Source organism: Ovis canadensis, chromosome 19 (assembly GCF_042477335.2).
Source record: "Ovis canadensis isolate MfBH-ARS-UI-01 breed Bighorn chromosome 19, ARS-UI_OviCan_v2, whole genome shotgun sequence".
NCBI lineage: Eukaryota > Metazoa > Chordata > Mammalia > Artiodactyla > Bovidae > Ovis > Ovis canadensis.
Genome location: NC_091263.1, coordinates 74,843,105 through 74,862,461, shown reverse-complemented (window position 1 = coordinate 74,862,461; position 19,357 = coordinate 74,843,105). Strand labels below are relative to the sequence as shown.

At 48.0% G+C, this 19,357-nt stretch overlaps 1 protein-coding gene across 2 annotated transcripts in view; it reads left to right on the top strand.

Annotated features, from left to right (window-relative positions):
- CHCHD6 (coiled-coil-helix-coiled-coil-helix domain containing 6) overlaps positions 1-19,357 on the top strand; it is a 108,526-nt gene that overhangs the window by 34,629 nt on the left and 54,540 nt on the right. The gene's annotated exons all lie outside the window — the stretch shown is intronic.

Here is a 19,357-nt window from a genome sequence, read left to right as displayed (position 1 = left end):
CCATCTGCAGTGATTTTGGAGCCCCCCAAAATAAAGTCTGACACTGTTTCCAGTATTTCCCCGTCTATTTGCCATAAAGTGATGGGACTGGATGCCATGATCTTCGTTTTCTGAATGTTGAGCTTTAAGCCAACTTTTTCACTCTCCTCTTTCACTTTCATCAAGAGGCTTTCTAGTTCCTCTTCACTTTCTGCCCTAAGGGTGGTGTCATCTGCATATCTGAGGTTATTGATATTTCTCCTGGCTTGGGCAGCATATTAAAAAGCAGACACATTACTTTGTCAACAAAGGTCCGTCTAGTCAAGGGTATGGTTTCTCCAGTGGTTGTGTATGGATGTGAGAGTTGGACTGTGAAGAAGGCTGAGCACCAAAGAATGGATGGTTTTGAACTGTGGTATTGGAGAAGACTCTTGAGAGTCCTTTGGACTGCAAGGAGATCCAACCAGTCCATCCTAAAGGAGATCAGCCCTGGGTGTTCACTGGAAGAACTGATGCTGAAGCTGAAACTCCAGTCCTTTGGCCACATGATGCGAAGAGCTGACTCATTTGAAAAGACCCTGATGCTGGAAAGATTGGGGGCGGGAGGAGAAGGAGATGACAGAGGATGAGATGGTTGGATGGCATCGCCGACTCGATGGACATGGATTTGGGTGGACTCCCGGAGTTGGTGATGGACAGGGAGGCCTGGCGTGCTGTGGTTCATGGGATTGCAGAGAGTTGGACACGACTGAGTGACTGAACTGGGCTGAACTGGATGCAGCTGTAACAAAGTACCGCAGACTGGGATGGCCTCCCAGACCAGTGGACGGGCCCCCAGGGCCATGGTGAGCCTGCTGCATCTCAGGAAGGGTCTGTCCCGGGTCGTCTATTGCCTCCTGGTATCGACTGGGAATCCTTGATGTCCTTGGCATGGCTTCAGTCTCTCCCTCTTCACGTGACTGTCCTCCCCCTGTGTCTTTTTGTCCGTATGTCCGTCTTGTAAGGACACCCCCTGATCCATTGTGACTGCATTGTAACATTGCGTCTTTCCAAGTAAGGCTGCATTCTAAAGCTCTAGTGGACGTGGAGTTTAGGAGGGTACTGTTAAACTGTTCCCTGGTAGCTCAGCTGGTAAAGAATCTGCCCACAATGCAGGAGACCCTGGTTCGATGCCTGGGTCAGGAAGCTCCACTGGAGAAGAGATAGACTACCCGTTCCAGTATTCTTGGGCTTCCCTGGTGGCTCAGCTGGTAACAAATCCACCTGCAATGAGGGAGACCTGGGTTGGGAAGATTCCTGGAGAAGGGAACAGTTACCCACTCTAGTATTCTGGTCTGGACTATATAGTCCATGGGGTCACAGAGAGTTGGGCGTGGCTGAGTGACTTTCACTATCTTCATTAAACTGTTAGTCCTGACAACTTAGGGCTTCCCAGGTGGTGCTAGAGGTAAAGAACCCACCTGCCAATGCAAGAGACGTCAGAGACGTGAGCTCCATCTCTGGGTCAGGGAGATCCCCTGGAGAAGGGCCTGGCGACCCAGTCTGGTATTCTTGCCTGAAGAATCCAGCGGGCAGAGGAGCCTGGCAGGCTACAGTCCGTAGGGTGGCAAAGTCCATAGGTGTGCTGAAAGGACAGCACAGCTGCACGCACTGACTCCTCAGCGATGCTGAGTCTCTGCAACCACGAACGTCAGGTGCCTTTCCACTTGCTGAGTCCACTTAAATTTCACCAGGGTTCTGTAGTTTCCAGAGTATAATTCTTTCATATCGTTAAATTTATTACATACTGTTGTATCCTTTTATATGCTGTTGGAAATGAAATCGCTTTCTTAAGTTTATTTTTGGATTGTTCATCGCTGGTGTGGGGAAGTGCAGCTGATATTTGAGTGTTGGCCCTGTACCCTGCAATTCTGCTGAGTTCATTAGTTTTAATAGCCTTAGAATTGATAATAGCTGTAACTATTAGAACTAATAGCTAATGGAAGAGCTCACCTATTCCTTTCTTTTCTGAGAGTTTTTAATTTAAAAAGGCTTTGGGTTTTTCAGATACCTTTTCTGCGTCAGTTGAGATGATTACATGTGTTTTCCCTTTTTAAAATTAATGCCATGTATTATATCGAAAATTTTTTCTCATGTTGAACCAGCCTTGCATTTCTGATATAAATCCATTTGATCATGGTATGTAATTCTTAGACTGTGATGTTGGGTTTGGCTTACTGTTGAGTGTAATAGTATTTTGTTAAGGATTTTGCTTCTATATTCTTAAGGGATATTGGCTTGTATCTTTTTTTCTGATGTTGTTATCTGGCTTTGGCGTCAGAGTTATCTAGTCTTGTACAAGAAGTTGGAAAGTGTGGCCTTCTCTTTCATCTTTGGGGAGAGTTTGGGAAGGATTGGGGTTAATTCTTTTACTGTTTGGTAGGATTCACCTGTGAATCTGTCTGGTCCTGGACTTTTCTGTGTGGGAGGTGTTTGATTACTGACTTCAACATCTTTCTTGTGATAGGTCTTTGGAGATTTTATCTTTATTCTTGACTCAGTTTAGGCAATTTGTGTATGTCTAGGAGTTTGTACGTTTCTTCTAGGTAACCTGAGCTGCTGGCATACGGTTGTTGATAATGCTTTCTTTCACGCCTGTTAGTTTTTGCAGAGTCAGTTCCCGCTCTCATTCCTTGCTTCAGTCGCTTCTATCTGTTGCTCAGTCACTAAGTCGTGTCTGACTCGTTGTGAGCCGTGGGCTGCAGCGTGTCAGGCTCCCCTGTCCTCCACTATCTCCTTGAGTCTGCCCAAACTCATATCCACTGAATCAGTGATGCTGTCCGACCATCTCATCCTCTGATGTACTCTTCTCCTTTTACCTTCAGTTTTTCCCAGCATCAGGGTGTTTTCCAATAGGTTGGCTCTTCTCACCGGATGGCCAGAATATTGGAGCTTCAATTTCAGCATCAGTCCTTCCAATGAATATTCAGGATTGATTTCCTTTAGGAATGACTGGTTGGATCTCCTTGCAGTCCAAGGGACTTTGAAGAGTCTTCTCCAGCACTACAATTTGAAAGCATCTATTTTTTGGCACTCAGCCTTCTTTAGGGTCCAGCTCTCACATCTGTACATGACTACGGGAAAAACCATAGCTTTGATGAGATGGACCTGTGTTAGCAGAGTGATGTCTTTGCTTTTTAATGCACTGACTAGGTTTGCCATAGCTATTCTTCCAAGGAGCAAGCATCTTTTAATTTCATGGCTGCAGGCACCATCAGCAGTGATTTTGGAGCCCAAGAAAAGAAAATCTGTCAACTGCTTCTGCTTGTAGGTCTTGTAGGTCTTGATAGAACCGTTCAACTTCAGCTTCTTCAGCGTTACTGGTTGGGGCATAGGCTTGGATTACTGTGATACTGCGTGGTTTTACCTTGGAAACGAACAGAGATCATTCAGTCATTTTTGAGACTACATCCAAGTACTGCATTTCAGACTCTTTCGTTGACCATGATGGCTACTCCATTTCTTCTGAGGGATTCCTGGCCACAGTAGTAGATACAATGGTCATCTGAGTTAAATTCACCCATTCCAGTCCATCTCAGTTTGCTGATTCCTAAAATGTCGATGTTCACTCTTGCCATCTCCTGTTTGACCACTTCCAATTTGCCTTGATTCTTGGACGTAACCTTCCAGGGTCCTATGCAATATTGCTCTTTACAGCATCAGACCTCGCTTCCATCGCCAGTCATGTCCACAACTCGGTGTTGTTTTTGCTTTGGCTCTGTCTCTTCATTCTTTCCGGAGTTATTTCTCCACTGGTCTCCAGTAGCATATTGGGCACCTACTGACCTGGGGAGTTCCTCTTTCAGTGTCCTATCCTTTTGCCTTTTCATGCTGTTCAGGGGGTTCTCGAGGCAGGAACATTGGAGTGGCTTGCCGTTCCCTTGGTCCCATTCCAGTGGACCGCGTTTTGTCAGCACTCTCCGCCATGAGCTGTCCGCCTGGGGTGGCCCTACTCTGCATGTCTCACAGTTCCATTGACTTAGACAAGGGTGTGGTCCGTGTGATCAGATTGGCTAGTTTTCTGTGATTGTGGTTTTCAGTCTGTCTGCCCTCTGATGGAGAAGGAAAAGAGGCTTATGGAAGCTTCCTGATGGAAGTGACTGACTGAGGGGGAAACTGGGTCTTGTTCTGATGGGTGGGGCCATGCTCAATAAATCTTCAGTCCAGTTTTCTGTTGAAGGCTGGAGCTGTGTTCCCTCCCTGCTCTTTACCTCTGTAGGTACCTTAGGTCTTATTTCTTCATCCAGTGTCAAGTTACCCTCTCGTGTCTCTCCTTTGCAAGGACCCCCTGCAGCGTTTGTTACAGGGCAAGTCTAGTGACAGTGAACTGTTTCAGATCTTGTTCACACAGGAATTTAATTTCTCCTTCGTTCTTTAAAAAAGCTACTTGATTTGGCTGTGTTGGATTTTAGTTGCAGCACTTGGCAAGCTTCCTTGCGTCGCGTGAGCTCTTTTGCTGTGGCTGATGGACTCTCTCGTCTTGGTGTGCAGGATCCGTCATTGCTGCACGCCAGCTCAGTCGCTCCGCAGCGTGTGGGGTCTTAGCTCCTTGACCAGGGCTGGGACCTGTGTCTCCTGCATTGCACAGTGGACTCTTAACCACTCGACCACCAGGAAGGTCTGTCTCCTTCACGTTTAAACGTTTATTTATTCATTTTGGCTCTGCTGGGCCTTCACTGCTGCACGGGCTTTCCTCCAGCTGTCGTGAGTGGGGGCTGCTCTCTCGTCGTGGTGCACGGGCTCCGGGGTCCACGGGCTCCGGGGTCAGTAGCTGTGGTGCACAGGATTCTCGTGGTGACTCCCCTCGTTGAGGGGCATGGGCTCCGGGGTCCACGGGCTCCGGGGTCAGTAGCTGTGGCGCATGGGGTTCTCGTGGTGACTCCCCTCGTCGTGGTGCACGGGCTCCGGGGTCAGTAGCTGCGGCGTGTGGGCGGAGTGGTTGCGGCTCCTTGGCCCTAGACCACCGGCCCAGTGGTCGTGGTGCGCGGGGTTCTCGTGGTGACGCCCCTCGTCGTGGTGCGCGGGCTTAATTGCTCCATGGCTGTGTGATCCTCTTGAACCAGGGACTGAGCCCATGCCTTTTGCATTGGCAGGTGGGTTCTGAGCCTCCAGGGAAGCCCTTCTCCTTCATTTTTTGAAGGGCACTTTTGCTGGATATAGGATTCTTGGTTGAAAGGTTTTTTTTTTTTTTCTTTCCTTTCAATATAAACTGTGTCTTCCCATTGTCTTCTTGCCTTTATGGTTTCCGATAAGAGGCCAGCTGTGAATCTTTTTGAGGATCCCTTGTGTGTAACAAGTCAGTGCTTTCCTGCTGCTTTCCAGACCGTCCCTGTTCAGTCATGTGATGCTAATATATCTCGGTGCGGGTGTCTCTGGGTTTATCATACTTGAGACTTTGTGAGCGTGTTGGATTTGTAGATTCATGTACCTCATCAGCTGAGGGGGTTGTGGCACTCCATTTTCAGACCCTCTTTCTGCCCCTCTGTGTCTTCTCCTGCTGACACTCCCCTCAGGCAGGTGTTAGTGTCCGCAGGCTCCTCTGGCTTTGCTCACTTTTCTTCCTTCCTCTGAGCTCAGTACTTTGGTTTCTCCTGTCTGTATGGTTGTTAGTTCTTTCTGCTGCTTGCTCAGCCCTTTTGATGAGTCTTCGTCTCAGCGGCAGAATTCCTGGTGGGGTCTTTTTATCGATCCTGCACCACGTGTTGGTTCCTCACTTTTGTTTATCTGTCACTTTCCTGGTTTCCATTTTTAGGCGTCATGCCTCCCTTTATCCCTTTGAACATATTTCAGTGACTTTTGTTTAATACGTCTCATGTCTGGGCTTCCTTGGGGATCGTGCTTGTGCTCAGCTGTGTCCAGCTTTTTGTGACCCCGCGGGCTGTAACCCCCCAGGCTCCTCTGTCCGTGGGACTGTTTCAGGCAAGAATACTGGACTAGGTTGCCATTTCTTCCTCCAGGCGATTTTCCTGACCTAGGGATTAAACCTAAGTCTCCTGTATTGGCAGGAGGATTCTTTCCCACTGAGCCTCCCAGGGAGCCATTGTTGGAGATAGTTTCTGTCAGTCATTTTCCTCTGAACGGGCTGAGCTTCTAAATTTTTGTGTATGCCGTTTGAGGTTTTTTTTTTTTTTTTGCTGTTGTTAAATACTGGACATTTGAATATGATCATGTCGTAACTCTGGAAATCAGATTTTCCCTTGTTCCTAATGACTTTTCCAAACTATTTTTGCAAAGGCTGTATTCTTCTGTGTGTAGTCACTGAAATCTCTATTTCTGTAGCTTATCTTCATAGTTCTGATAGACACTTCCTTTTATGACAAAGGATTAAAACAAAACCAAAAACACCAGAAAAATAGAAGAGGAAGAGAAAACCCAAGCCCTTTCCCAGTCCTTGCAGATCGACTCTGTGCTGGGGAGCCCTTTCAGCAGTCGGCCAGCTTGTGCTGGAATAGAGGCCCGCCCAAGGTGGCAGGGGAAAGGCGTCCTAACTCTCGCCTGGGCGTGTGTCTCATCCCTGGCCTAGACATTGCTGTGTGCCTGGTGGGCGTGTGTCTCATCCCTGGCCTAGACATTGCTGTGTGCCTGGTGGGCGTGTGTCTCATCCCTGGCCTAGACATTGCTGTGTGCCTGGTGGGCGTGTGTCTCATCCCTGGCCTAGACATTGCTGTGTGCCTGGTGGGCGTGTGTCTTATCCCTGGCCTAGACATTGCTGTGTGCCTGGTGGGCGTGTGTCTCATCCCTGGCCTAGACATTGCTGTATGCCTGGTTGCTTTGCGAGCCTGCAGCCTGGGTCCGGGCCCTATGCTGGAAGCCACGGGGAGGGCACTGGAGAGTGCCCCTGAGCTTTCCTGCTCTTTTCATGCTGCCTTTTTCTCGATTCAGCATTCGCTTGGTGGCTGTTAGTTGGCTCTGAGAGTTTCTGCTTTTTTTTTCCTGAGTGTTTGTGGATAGATGAGAGCTTGGAGCCGCTCTCTCCACTGCTGGTTCTGGTCTGAATCAATGTGCTGGTGGCTGCAAGATGGCCGTCTTGCAAATCTGCAGTTTCCTTAACATCCTTAGTTGTCAGCGCTCCATTAATAGAAAAAGGAGCTCCATCAATAGAAAAAGGAGCTCCATTTTCCGTCACTTTTGTATGTGTCTTACTAGAATTGATGTGGATGCAGGTATTCACATAGCTCATTGTTCTAACTAACTTGAGTGAGATGCGACGTGTGTGCAGTAAAGCCGCACACTCCCAGTGTCAGCTTGACGACCTTGGCAAATGTAGCATCTGACGACCACCTCACAGCCGCCTCCATGAGAACACAGGTCCTCTTCCCTGGAACGTCCTGCCATGCTTCTTTGTATGGCTTTTTTGTTTTTACCGTTTTGGGGGAATAATTGTAGGTTCACAGGGAGTTGCACTGATGGTGGGGCAAGGCTCCCTGTAGCCTTCATGGAGTCTTCCCAGGAGTTACATCTTCATCACTGCAGTGCAGGGTCAACGCTGGGAATTACGCGTTGTCACAGGCAGTTCTGTGTCTTCTGATCACACATATGGATGCCAGCAACCAGGACTCTAGGCACCCCCGTAGCCTCTGTGACACCACCTGGCGGGGTGGGGGAGAGTGGAGACCGGCTTCCCCCCCTGGGGACTGGCCAGGGGGCTGGCCTGCCCTCGCCCCCTCAGAGGAAGGTGGTGGGGCCAGCCTGGCGAGTGTGGGCTCTGGCGGCCCCCGTGTCCGATGGGAGCGCTCCCACCTGACGGTCTCTGTCTGGCCTGCCTGCTCGTTTCCTGGCCCTCTGGCTGGGAAAGCTGGCTTTCCTGGGGGCTTTTGGCTACTCCCACTGCATCCCCCCGAGCGCCCCCCAGTCCAGGATGTAGGGAGCAGACAGGAACCGGGAAATGCACTGCCCTGTCCTGAGACCCTGGCAGGCGCCGCAGTCTCTCCACCTCTTGGGCCTGTTCTGTGTGTGATGCTCAGAAGCCTTAGCTGAACGGCCAGAGGAGGAATAAGCAGCCGCTCTCCTCCTGCCGTGCCCTGCCTTCCAGACTCAGAGATCAGAGGCTCTAGACAGCTGCCGCCAGCTCCTCTCCGCAGCGTGGTGCTGCCCGTCTGCGTCCCTGCCAGTGGTGTGGGGGTCTGCGTGCTGGCACTGGGGAGACTGGCCTGGCTCACCCTGGCGGGTCTGATGGGCAGCGGTTGGCCTCTCGTAGGGCTAGTTTCTGCTGCTTGGTTGCGAGTGGAGATGGGGTGCTCTTCGTGGGCATCGGCCTGAGTTTCTCTTTCCTCGTCGTGTGCCCCCTCCTCTCCTCCGAGCGAGAACTGGAAGGTGAGCGAGTGGCCTGCTGTTGTGTCGGTTGTGGTCCAGCCAGGAGACAGAAACCACAGGGGTCATTTGAACAGGGAATTTAATATCAAGAATTGGCGACTAGGTAGACGTTGACTAGGTTATTGGAAGGGTGAGACGGGGACACAGAGGTGTTATGGAGGCAGCCACCCCAGTAGGTAGCCGCCGCCTCGGACTGGGGCTCAGAGAAGAGGCCTCAGTCCCCAGACTGGGCCCCTCGGAAGCCCAGGGTTTCAGGGAGGGTGTGTGTGAAGTCTGTCCTGCAGGCGTGGGGAAAGCTGCAGACGGAGTCAGCTGCTGCAGCCCGAGGCCCCGCGTGGCTGGGGCAGGGGCGCAGTGACGGAGGGGGCGGGGGGAGGCCAGAGGACGGGGAGGGCACGTCACTCCGTCTGCACCCCTTCCAGCTCCCTATGTTGGACACACTCACGCTGGGCATCTGGCCGGGCCCAGCATCAGAGGCGGGTGGGAGGGTGGGGTGGGGCCTGAGACCCTCCAGGAGACACGGCAGCTGGGGAGCCCTGGTCTTTGGCTCCCGGCTGTCCAGCAGGGGCCAGCTCAGCCACGCGGAGGCCCCGAGCAGGCTTGCTTGTGCGCCGGGGAGAGTTGCAGTCTCCACACCTTAATTGGATACAACTCACGTGCCACACAAGTCTCTGTTAAAGTGTCCACCTCTGTGACTTTCAGTGTGTTCTTAGAGTTGTGTGATCACCAGCGCAGTTACTTTTAGGGGGTAATTTCATCACCCCCAGAATCTCTTCCCACCAGCATCGCTCCTGTCCCTGCCCCTGCGGGCGGCCTGGGCTGGATGTCTGTGTCGCAGTGCCGTCTGCGTGCCTGTCATGTCGCTTAGCCTGACGGTGTCCTGGTTCCTGTGTGCTGAGGCCTGGGTCAGTACTTCCTCCCTTTTCACTGATGAAGAATATCCTGTCATGTGTGGGTGCCACGTTATGTGACCAGGAATCAGTTGGCGAACATCTGGGCTATTCCTTAGCTTCGCTTCTTCCTCAGCCATTAGAAGTACTGTCTGCTGTTATGCCCAAGTCGCGAAATCTCCCAACGACCACCAGGGAGCCGATATCTGATGCAAAAGCAAGAGAGTTTGTATTACCAAGCTCGAGCTGGGCTCCCACCGATATCAACGCAGTGGCTATAGGGAGGAGCCCTGAGCTCTGGGTTTCATTGCTTATATAGGGTATTCTCGCGCGAAAAATTTGAAAAAGGGGAGTTTCCGGGTTGGGAGACGTCTAACTGGTTATCTTCTGTGGAAGTGTTAGGTGTTGGGTTCTGATTGGTTCCCATTTCCCGGGCTGGCCACGGGGTCTGGTTGGTTCCAGGGTGGTGGGGTGAGGTTAAGGGATTTCCAAAAAGCTCTTTTCTGGGAATTTTTACAAAATGGAGCCTTCTTTAACAAAATGGAGTTGCTTAGGTCCTTCACTCCCCCCTTCTCTAGGATCCAGGACAGACCCAATCATGGGTCTTAGGTCGGCTCTGTGTTGTCTTCTGCTAAGGGGACCGTTGGCAGGGCCGCATATTGGGATGTGAGTACCATGAGCTGCACCGTGTTGATGCAGCTTTTAATGAAGGCCACCAATTTGTTTAGTAAGCATGGCCCGAAGGTGAGCAGTAGTAACAAGATAATCAGGGGCCCCACCAAGGAGGATATGAGGGTTGCGAACCAGGGGGATGAATTGAACCAGGATTCAAACTAATTTTGAGACATTTCTCTTTCTCTTTTTTTTCTAACTCAGCCCTTTTCTTATCTTGGCCAGGGACTCCCTGACTACCCCTGAGTGATTCACATAAAAACAACGGTCTTCCCCTAACACAGCACATAGGCCCCCTGAGGGACTTCATACTCAAGATGCTTCTTGGGAATTGGGCGGAGGTCTCTTTCTTCTCTAACTTCTTCCTGCTGCGCATGGGCGCAGGCCTGCCTAGCAGAGCAGAAGTCTCTCTACCTGATCTAAGTTGGGGTTTTCCACATCTGAAACCAGCTTTTACCCTCGTAGTTGCAGCAATTTAGTTGGCCCCTCTCAGAGATGAAATAGACAAGGGCCAAACAGGAGACCTAACAGGATGGTCATCTCTGGTCCCCAGAAACAGAAGGCAACATTTGGGGTGAGGGTTGCAGGGTTTGTGACCCGTTGATTGGTTGGTGGTGAGGCAACAGAGCTGCGCTCCAGGAATCTTGTGTTCAGTCTGAAGTTACCATCCTCCACCTGGGTGGGGGCTCAAAGACACTGTTACGCATGTTTCTCTGAGTAGGAGCCGGGACTCCGTCTGGAGGCTGCACCAGCCTGTGATGGTTTCTGTTTTCGTATCCCCTCCCTTCCCTGAGTAGCGATTGTTTGAATCCAGGCTTTGGAATTCAGGGAAGGCCAAGGAGGCTGAACAAAGTCTATATCCTACAGAGAAGAAATGGAGAACACGGAGCAGATCTGTACTCCAGAGCCCCAGAGTCCCGCTCAGTTTGAATTTTAGGGAACTAGGCAACTATGACTGTGATAACTTCCTGTCAAAATGGGGCATAGGACTGCCCCAGCTTGGAGCAATACAAGCTCTAATCTGGAAGTACACCCATAGCATCACCTAGTTATTTCCCAGGATATCTAAACCATAGCTACTCTAGTTTGACTTTTAATTGTAAACTTTTCCTTAATAGCCAAAGCAGATTTCACCGTTAATGATGTCAGTGTTTCTCTAGGTACGAGAAGATGCAAGAATTGGGACTCATAAAATCTTCTCCTGAAAAGATCTAACTATCTGAAGGCCTGTTCTGCCAGTTTTTCCAGAGCACAGAGTGCCTCATTCCTGATTTTCACCCTGAACTCCTTTCAGGGGCGTGAAAGTCAGCAGTTGCAGCGGCCATGGTTTAATCTTTGTGGATGCAGATGGCGAGTGCCAGTCTTCAGTTGGCAGAGCCCCTTTTTGCTCATAAACTTGACCATGATTATGAGGGGGCACTTCATGACCATTTTATCCCAGGGTGCTGAGAGTGTCCATTCTCAGGTAAACAGGCCACTCAATGTGCTGTTACTGGACTAGGCCATGAAACAGTGTCCAAAATTCTCTGGACCACCTGTCTTACTAGCTTCTTGGTCCAGGAAAATATTCCCTCTTGTTGCTTCTTGCCATATCCAGAGTTACACTGTTAACCATCATCGATCTCATATGGGACTATATATTATTCTATTAGAGGCCTCACACACATATTTGACAGTGTAAGAAACAGCAATTTTGTAAAACAGGGGAAATACAAATAACATAGCCAGCAGTATTAGTAAAGTCGCAAGTAAGACTTATGTTAAGAACTTCCATTAGATGTAGCCCAGTATATCTTCAGGTTATCTGACTTAGTCTGCCCTGTAGAATCTTTATCTTTCAGGGAAATTATATTGGCACCATCTATAAGGTACATAGCCCAGTTTTTTAGTGTTACTAGACTGATTATCTTTAGTATGACTTATTTTTTTTTGTTTTTTTTTTTTTTCAACATAGAGGAGACTTTAAACCTAAATTACTGTAGTCTGGTGTTATCTATATAAAGCCATCCCATAATTGTGGGAGATTTTCCCCACCTTTGCAGAAACTTTTCTTGTTCTGATTGAGCTTGGGTAATAGAAAAAAGCTCAACTTTATAGCCAGAGTCAGAGCAGGCATTATTCATTGGCCCAGTGAGGGGATCTTATCTAATAATATCACAGTGACCTGAATATGACTATAATTTTTTTAAGTAAATTTTCTCAGGGCCAACCAGTTAGAGTCTGGTAGTAGAGAAATTTACCAAGATAACCCAGAACTAGACACAGGTTATTGGCCACAAACCCAACAATTGGATTGATTTTGAAACTAGCATAGGATCAGGCCTATGATAGAAAAGCATCTGACTTATATGCAAAGGTCTAAGAAGTCAAGGAAACATAAATGATCATACGAATTGGGTCCCGCATCTCAGGGAAGCTGTCTCCCTCTGACGTCGTCGTCTTCTCATCCTGGTGTAGTTCTCCTGATTAAAAAGTCCTTCCATCCATGTTGGAGACAGTCCCTTAAATTATGTCTTTTTCCAGTCCTGGTTGCAGGTCATGAGGCATCTGATCTTCATCCAAAGATAGATTACTGAGATAAGCTTCAGAAACAAACTTAGGGTATTCTTCAAGAATTCAATTAAATTTTACGTTAACATCACATAACAGCAAAGAACTGTCTAAGAGATGAGTCTTACTAGATGCAGACCTCCATTAACAAACTGGGATTTAACATTTTGAAATATCTTTTTCTCCTTAAAGCTACCCTTATTTTTATTAAATATAACCGAATTAAGGCTAGTTTGTTTGCAAAATAGGTCTGTTCTCACTAATTTTCTTCTGATGATTTTTATAACCATAATCGATTATAGGCTTTTATTTTGCTGAAACATTTATAGAGTCTCAGACCGAACTTTTAAAATAAAACAGGGCTGGGAAACTCACACCAAAGGCTTATCACAGATTTTGCCTAACAAATCTAGGTGAATTCTTTCCTTTTAAGGTCTCAAAAATCTCTTGAAGTTTTTGTACCCATGAGATAACCTTCTTAACTCATTTGATAAACTTACTGGAAACCTAAGAACTTCCAATTTTTGGAGGAGTCAGATAGAAAATATAATTGTTTTGTTTATAACGTTTAATTTTACCAAAGTATTGTCATAATGAGCTTGAGAGGAACATTTTCGCTACTCCCTGAAAACATAAGATTTAAACCCACAATTTTTCAGATAGAAACCATAAAAGTTATAAGCATGTTCGCTGGTTCATTCAGTCCTTTTGTTAACTTTTGTGAAGTCAGGTTTTCCATTAAAATACCAGGACATATCAGAATGTTAAAAACTCCATATAATTTTTAGGATATCTGTATTAGTGATTTTACCATACATTATAACATGAGCTGATTTATTACTCATCTGATAATCTTTTCCATGTAATTTAACCAACCAAATAAACACAGTTTAATATCTCTCTTTGGGATGTTCCAGGGGCCCTCTGAAGCACCCCAAAGTTAGCTAGAGATCAAAAGAACTTCAAAAGAGTTCTATTTAGGAAGTTTTATCAAAAAGATCAATTAAAAGGGTTTAGAACACTTGGTCAGGTTTAGTCAGTGTTGACGGGTGTATCACTTAGCTTGTTGACATGTCACAACAGGCCTAATACCAAGGCTCAAGGTCTAGTGAAAGTCAGCTCCGCCATCTTGGCAGTTGACTCTAATTTTCTTGTTGACAAACTTGTAACAGATATAATATTTAACTTATATTAAACCTAGGTACAATGAAAATATTTTACTTAACGTTAATTACTCTAAGACATGTCTATATTAGATAAGTCAACAAACAAACATTAATATCAGGTATTTAACATTGAATATTTCCCAGTTCACATGAACCTGGAATTTATTGTTTAATTTAGAATTACTTGATTTGTAAGCCCTTACCTCTTTTTTAAGCCAAATAAATAGAGCTCACATACAAATTAACCTCAAAAATATTACCCAGAGACAGAGACACACCAAGACATATTTAGACAGACACAGTGCAAGATGTAGCTTCAAGTCCTTTTTTCCCCTTTTCCTCAGTGTCAGGAGTTAGAGATGGTCTAGATAAGTGTTCCTGAGAGCCCTGCTCTCAAGGCACAGGGAAAGAAAGTCAAGTTCTAACAAAATGGCGGCAGGTCTAAACCACATGGTGGCCAGACAAAGCAAAATTTCCTTCTCCAGGGGACCTTCTCGACCCAGGGATCAAACCTAGGTCTCCCATATTGCAGGCAGACGCTTTAACCTTGGCTCCACCAGGGAAGCCCTTAAATACAAGAATACAGTCTCTCAGAAAACCTCCTATAGAGACACAGAACTTCAGATCTAAGTACTAACATCAAAGATTTCAAGGGAGGAAAGGAAGCCAGGTTGAAAAAGAAGGGGGAGGAGGCGGGAGAGGGGGGCAAAAGGGGTGGCCTTACAGACGTCTCCTGCCACCTACAGATACCCAGGCACTTTTTACGGGACTTTTCCCTGGGCCTCCAGAGAAGGGAGGACTGGAACTCGGCCCTACCAGAAATCAGAACCAGAATTCGAGTTTTCTGCCAAGAGGAGGTGATCAGTCTCCAATCCTCAGCTCAGGCTGAGGGCCCTTCGACCAGATTTCTGCCTCCAGGACCAGGGGACTAGAAAAACAGGGAAGGATAGGAAGGGTTAAGGAGAGGAGACAGAGAGCGAAGGGGAGAGAGATCAATAAAGTCTCTTGTTCCTTACCGGTCAGGGCACTCTGGCCAGTTGTCCACGTCAGGAGGAGACCAGGGACATAAGGGTCCCAGGTGCGGCCGCCGGGTCTGGTCCATTGGCAGGCAAGCTGGCCCCTGAGTACCTCGAGTGGTTAGGATGTCAGTCTTGGCGAAGAAGAGTCCCCGCCAGAGTCGCCATTTGTTGCAGGAAGAGGGACCCCTTCCAGGGCCCGAAACTGGGCTGTTGTCTAACACTCGGAAATGAATTGTCCGAAGAGACACGTGCTGACAAAGGGAACTTGGTCGGGGTGTCCGACCGCGGTCAGAAGATAATATCTCGGACTCCGCGTACAGTTCCCAAGTCAGAGGTGCCTTCTGAGGGCCAACCTACATGGAAGGTCGGCCATTCTGTGCTGCAAAAAGTGATTAATTTATTCCTTTTAATTTCTACACTGAGGTCATGAGCGCGCATCTTGACCTCCTTAAAATTATCAATAACCAAGGATAGAGGTGTGGGGCTAGAATGGCGTTGCCCCATTGTCCCGGGATCAGTCAGATGTTGGTAAATTAACACAGACAATACGAACAGCCACACAGACGGACAGACAGACAGGAGAATTACATCTCCGGGAGTCCGGAGGTAAAACCGAACGACGACGGCCTCTGGCTGTTCAGCAGGAGCGACCTGCTATCCTCTACAGAGAACAGGGGCACTCCGTCCCCCCCGCCGGCGTCGGGGACGTCTCCCAACGACCCCCACCGGTGACTTTCCGGCGCGTCCGCCTGAGTCGTATACCAGAGTCTCAGAAACCAGGCCCTGCCAGAAAGGAAAGACAGAAAAGCTTACTGGCTGCAGATGACTCTCCTAATCAGTCCTCCCGTGGAGCCGGTGGGAGATCCCGGACGAGCCCCCAAATGTTATGCCCAAGTCGCGAAATCTCCCAGTGACCACCAGGGAGCCGATATCCAATGCAAAAGCAAGAGAGTTGGTATTACCAAGCTCGAGCTGGGGCTCCCACCGATATCAACGCAGCAGCTATAGGGAGGAGCCCTGAGCTCTGGGTTTCATTGCTTATATAGGGTATTCTCGCGCGAAAAATTTGAAAAACAGGAGTTTCCAGGTTGGGAGATGTCTAACTGGTTATCTTCTGTGGAAGGGTTAGGTGTTGGGTTCTGATTGGTTCCCATTTCCCCGGCTGGCCACGGGTTCTGATTGGTTCCCATTTCCCAGGCTTGCCATGGGTTCTGATTGGTCCCAGGGTGGTGGAGTGAGGTTAAGGGATTGTCAACAAAATCTTTTACGGGAATTTTTACAAAATGGAGTCTTCTTTAACAGAATGGAGTAGCTTGGGTCCTTCATCTGCGTACACATTCTTCTTAGGACACGTCTCCATGTCTCTTGGGTGTATTCTGGGGCTGGACTTGCTGGGCCAGAGGGTAACTCTGTGTTTAACCTTTTCAGGAATGGCCGGACTGTCTTCTGAAGTGGCTGCCAGCAGTTACATCCCCCAGCAGTGTAGGAGGGCTCCCGAGTCTTCACATCCTCACGCGTGCTTGTCATCTCTTTGAGTACAGCCATGCTAGTGGGTGTGAACTGGCATCTCATCGTGGTGGTTTTGTTTTTTTTTTTTTGACGCACTGCACGTCAATCAGGATCTTAATTTAAGTTCCCCAACCAGGCATTGGCCCCTGTGGTGGAAGCCTGGGGGCCTAACTACTAGACCTCCAAGGCAGTCCCTCCCTGTGGTTTTGATTTGCATTTTCTTAGTGGTAAATGGTGTTGAAAACCCTTTTCACATGCTTATTCAGTTCAATTCAGTTGCTCAGTTGTGTCCCGCTCTTTCCAACACCATGGACTGAAGCGTACCAGGCCTCCCTGTCCATCACCAACTCCCGAAGTTTACTCAAACTCATGTCCATCGACTTGGTGATGCCATCCAGCCATCTTATCCTCTGTCGTCCCCTTCTCCTCCTTCAGTCTTTCCCAGCATCAGGGTCTTTTCCAAGGAGTCAGCTCTTTGCATCAGGTGGCCAAAGGATTGGAGTTTCAGCTTCAGCATCAGTCCTTCCAATGAATATTCAGGACTGATTTGCTTTAGGATGGACTGGTTGGATCTCCTTGCTGTCCAAAGGACTCTCAGGAGTCTTCTCTAGCGCCACAGTTCCAAAGCATCAGTTCTTCGGTGCTCAGCTTTCTTTATGGTCCAGCTCTCACATCCATACATGACTACTGGAAAAACCATAGCTTTCACTAGATGGACGTTTGTTGGCAAAGTAATGTCTCTGCTTTTTAATATGCTGTCTAGGTTGATCATAAATTTTCTCCCAAGGAGCAAGCATCTTTTAATTTCTTGGCTGCAATCACCATCTGCACTGATTTTGGAGCCCCCCAAAGTTTCCCCATCTATTTCCCATGAAGTGATGGGACCAGAGGCCATGATCTTCGTTTTTTGGATGTTGAGTTTTAAGCCAACTTTTTCACTCTCCTCTTTCACTTTCGTTAAGAGGCTCTTTAGTTCCTCTTCACTTTCTGACAAAAGGGTGGTATCTGCATATCTGAGGTTATTGCTGTTTCTCCTGGAAATCTTGATTCCAGCTTGTACTTCATCCAGCCCAGCGTTTCTCATGAGGTACTCTGCATATAAGTTAAATAAGCAGGGTGACAGTGTACAGCCTTGACGTACTCGTTTTCCGATTTGGGACCAGTCTGTTGTTCCATGTCCAGTTCCAACTGTTGCTTCCTGACCTGCATACAGATTTCTCAAGAGGCAGATCAGGTGGTCTGGTATTTCCATCTCTTTAAAAATTTTCCAGAGTTTATTGTGCTCCACAGTCAAAGGCTTTGGCATAGTCAATAAAGCAGAAACAGATGTTTTTCTGGAACTCTCTTGCTTTTTTGATGTTGGCAGAGGATGTTGGCAATATGATCTCTGGTTCCTCTGCCTTTTCTAAATCCAGCTTGAACATCTGGAAGTTCATGGTTCATGTACTGTTGAAGCCCGGCTTGGAGAATTTTTAGCATTACTTTACTAGCATGTGAGATGAATGCAATTGTGCAGTAGTTTGACCATTCTTCCACTATATGATCATAAGGGATTTGATTTAGGTCATACCTGAATGGTCTAGTGGTTTTCCCTACTTTCTTCAATTTAAGTCTGAATTTGGCAACAACGAGTTCATGATCTGAGCCATGTCAGCTCCCGGTCTTGTTTTTGCTGACTGTATAGAGCTTCTCCATCTTTGGCTGCAAAGAAGATAATCAATCTGATTTTGGTGTTGACCATCTGGTGATGTCCATGTGTAGAGTCTTCTCTTGTGTTGTTGGAAGAGGGTGTTTGCTATGACCAGTGCATTTTCTTGGCAAAACTCTATTAGTCTTTGCCCTGTTTCATTCCGCATTCCAAGGCCAAATTTGCCTGTTACCCCAGGTGTTTCTTGACTTCCTACTTTTGCATTCCAGTCCCCTATAATGAAAAGGACATCTTTTTTGGGTATTAGTTCTACAAGGTCTTGTAGGTCTTCATAGAACCGTTCAGCTTCTTCAGCGTTACTGGTTGGGGCATAGACTTGGATAACTGTGATATTGAATGATTTACCTTGGAAACGAACAGAGATCATTCTGTCATTTTTGAGACTGCATCCAAGTACTGCATTTTGGACTCTTTTGTTGACCATGATGGCTACTCCATTTCTGAGGGATTCCTGCCCACAGTAGTAGATGTAATGGTCATCTGAGTTAAATTCACCCATTCCAGTCCATCTTAGTTCACTGATTCCTAGAATGTTGATGTTCACTCTTGCCATCTGCTGTTTGACCACTTCCAATTTGCCTTGATTCATGGACCTGACATTCCAGGTTCCTATGCAATATTGCTCTTTATAGCATCGGACCTTGCTTCTATCACCAGTCACATCCACAGCTGGGTGGTGTTTTTGCTTTGGCTCCATCCCTTCGTTCTTTCTGGAGTTACTTCTCCACTGATCTCCGGTAGCATATTGGGCACCTGCCGACCTGGGGAGTTCCTCTTTCAGTGTCCTATCATTTTGCCTTTTCATACTGTTCATGGGGTTCTCAAGGCAGGAATACTGAAGTGGTTTGCCATTCCCTTCTCCAGTGGACCGATTCTGTCAGACCTCTCCACCACGACCCCTCTGTCTTGGGTGGCCCCAGAATCACAGAGGACTGATGGATCCGATCCCCTGGACCACAGCCTTGTGGAACTCAGTGAAACCATCTCTGCCTAAGTAGGCTATAAACTCCCCAGGGCAAGAAGAAGTCTTTGTCGTCTTTATCTCTGATTCCCTCCCTGCTCCCCGAGGGCGCCGGGATGGTCCTGCCGCCTGAGTCTCAGCCTGTCCTGTGGGAGCCTCTGCTGAGGCTGCAGTAAGGGTGCGGCACAGAGCCTGGGCTCTTCCTTGTCAGTCTTAGTTTATCATCTGATTGAAAAGAACATCTCACTTGCCCTTTGTGTTGGTAACAGGGTTTCACTTTAGCAGTGTGCGAGTCAGATTCGGGTCCGCTCTCCAGAGCTCAGAGCATCTCCTGGGTCTCTCCACGCGACGGCTTCCGCCCATGATCACAATTTCCCACTGTGCTAGCTACATAAAGTTTTAAAGCCACTTAAGTGAAGAAGCAAAGGCAGAGTTAAGGACCGCAGGGAACACGGAGCTGCACAGGGGTCGCGGAAATCACCGGGCGCCCTGGAGAAACGAACGCTGGGGACGCCTGCAGCAGCAGGGGGCAGCTGTCCTTTTCTTCTGTG